This window comes from Sinocyclocheilus rhinocerous, unplaced genomic scaffold (genome assembly GCF_001515625.1).
Source record: "Sinocyclocheilus rhinocerous isolate Xijiao unplaced genomic scaffold, SAMN03320098_v1.1 scaffold780, whole genome shotgun sequence".
Taxonomy (NCBI): domain Eukaryota; kingdom Metazoa; phylum Chordata; class Actinopteri; order Cypriniformes; family Cyprinidae; genus Sinocyclocheilus; species Sinocyclocheilus rhinocerous.
The window spans coordinates 287,413-289,446 of record NW_015654937.1 but is presented as its reverse complement, the minus strand read 5'-3'; positions in this window follow the sequence as shown (position 1 = coordinate 289,446).

Here is a 2,034-nt window from a genome sequence, read left to right as displayed (position 1 = left end):
GTCTTTAATTGATTTTTCCGTACATTTCTGCCATATGTACATTGACTGACAGTCACCACTGATAAGCTACCACTAAATATTGTAGAAACTTAATTTGCTGTAAAGTTGCTTTGCAATGATTTGTATCGTGAAAAGCGCTGTACAAATAAACTTGAATTGAAAAACTTGAATTGAATAATAACTTTCATTTATAAATCATTAACAAACATTATATAATGTTTAACAGATCATTAGTTAGTATATATTCACACAGCTAGAAATATGATAATGTTCTTGTTAATGTTTACTAATGAACTTACTAAACATTACCTAATGATTAACATATGATTATTTAATGTAAATTTAAAGTATTTAAAGTGAAAACTACTCATCATTTACAAATGTTTATAATGTTTACTAATCATTAATAATATCCAAGTCCAAATATTTAATAAGGACAGACAATGTATGGTAGGGGTTTTCAAGTGGGTCTAGACACCCCCAGAGAGAGGTTCTGCAGAAAAAAAAGGGGAAAAAATAGCCTTTAGATTGCTCACTGGAGGTTGCTATTAACTACAACAACAAACTAAAAAACTACTTTAGAATGTTATTCTATTAAGTGCTATAGAAATTTAAAATGCATATAATTTAAATATTTATCTTTAGGTTCATACATCTCTAACTGTACTATAATAGTAGGTTGAAAAAATGTGATCTCTCTATGGATAACAGTATATTCTGCACTGTCTTCTTTGTTGTATACTGCACAATATACTAAAGAAATAATAAGAGTAGTGCTGTGTGTAAGTATATTATTCTGGACAAAGCCTTCAATTAATTTTTTTTTCAAGAAGAGGTCTCTGGTGTCTCTGGTTGTACATTTCAGTTATCATTTCAAAAAGCCTCCATATAACTGACTTTATAGTGCTCATAGATAGTAGCCATTGTAAAGAACAAAACTAGTAATGTTAAGTTTGCAGCTGGTAGGAGAAGAAAAGCAAGAAGCACACCTTTTCATTTTCTGGTTGTGCTGAAGTTCTCTGAAATCCAATTCCTGGAAAAAGGTAATCACTGAGCAAGTCAATGAGAACACAATCACTTGTTTATAGCTGGTTTCCTTTCTGGAATATTACGATTGACCAAAGACGGTAGTCTACCACCCCCCATCTGCTCTGATCTGCACTTCACACATTCACCCTGCAACACCTCGACAGACCTGGGAATTACGCAAGGATCCTATTTGTGGACTTCAGTTCGGCCTTCAATACCATCATGCCTGACCTTCTCTCAGACAAACTCACCCAGCTCTCCGTGCCCACCTCCATCTGTCAGTGGATCACCAGCTTCCTGACAGACAGGCAGCAGCTAGTGAGGCTGGGCAAACTCACATCCAGGACTATCACCATCAGCACTGGCGCTCCCCAGGGATGTGTACTCTCCCCACTGCTCTTCTCTCTCTACACGAATGACTGCACCTCTAAAGACCCCTCTGTCAAGCTCCTGAAGTTTGCAGACGACACCACACTCATCGGCCTCATTCAGGACGGTGACGAGTCTGCTTACAGACAGGAGGTTAAAGAGCTGGCTGTCTGGTGCAGTCTTGACAACCTGGAGCTTAACACGCTCAAAACTGTGGAGATGATCGTGGACTTCAGGAGAAAACCCCCTGCACTCCCCCCACTCACCATCATGGACAGCACTGTGACTGCAGTGGAGTCATTCAGGTTCCTGGGCACCACTATCTCTCAGGACCTGAAGTGGGACACTCACATAGACTCCATTGCAAAAAAGGCCCAGCAGAGGTTGTACTTCCTTCGCCAGCTGAGGAAATTCAACCTGCCACAGGAGCTGCTGAAACAGTTCTACTCTGCTATCATTGAGTCTGTCCTGTGTTCATCCATAACTGTCTGGTTTGGTTCAGCTACCAAATCAGATATCAAGAGACTACAACGGACAGTCAGGACTGCTGAGAGGATTATTGGTGCCCCTCTGCCCAGCCTCCAAGATCTTTACATCTCCAGAGTGAGGAAAAGGGCTAAAAAAATCACCTTGGAC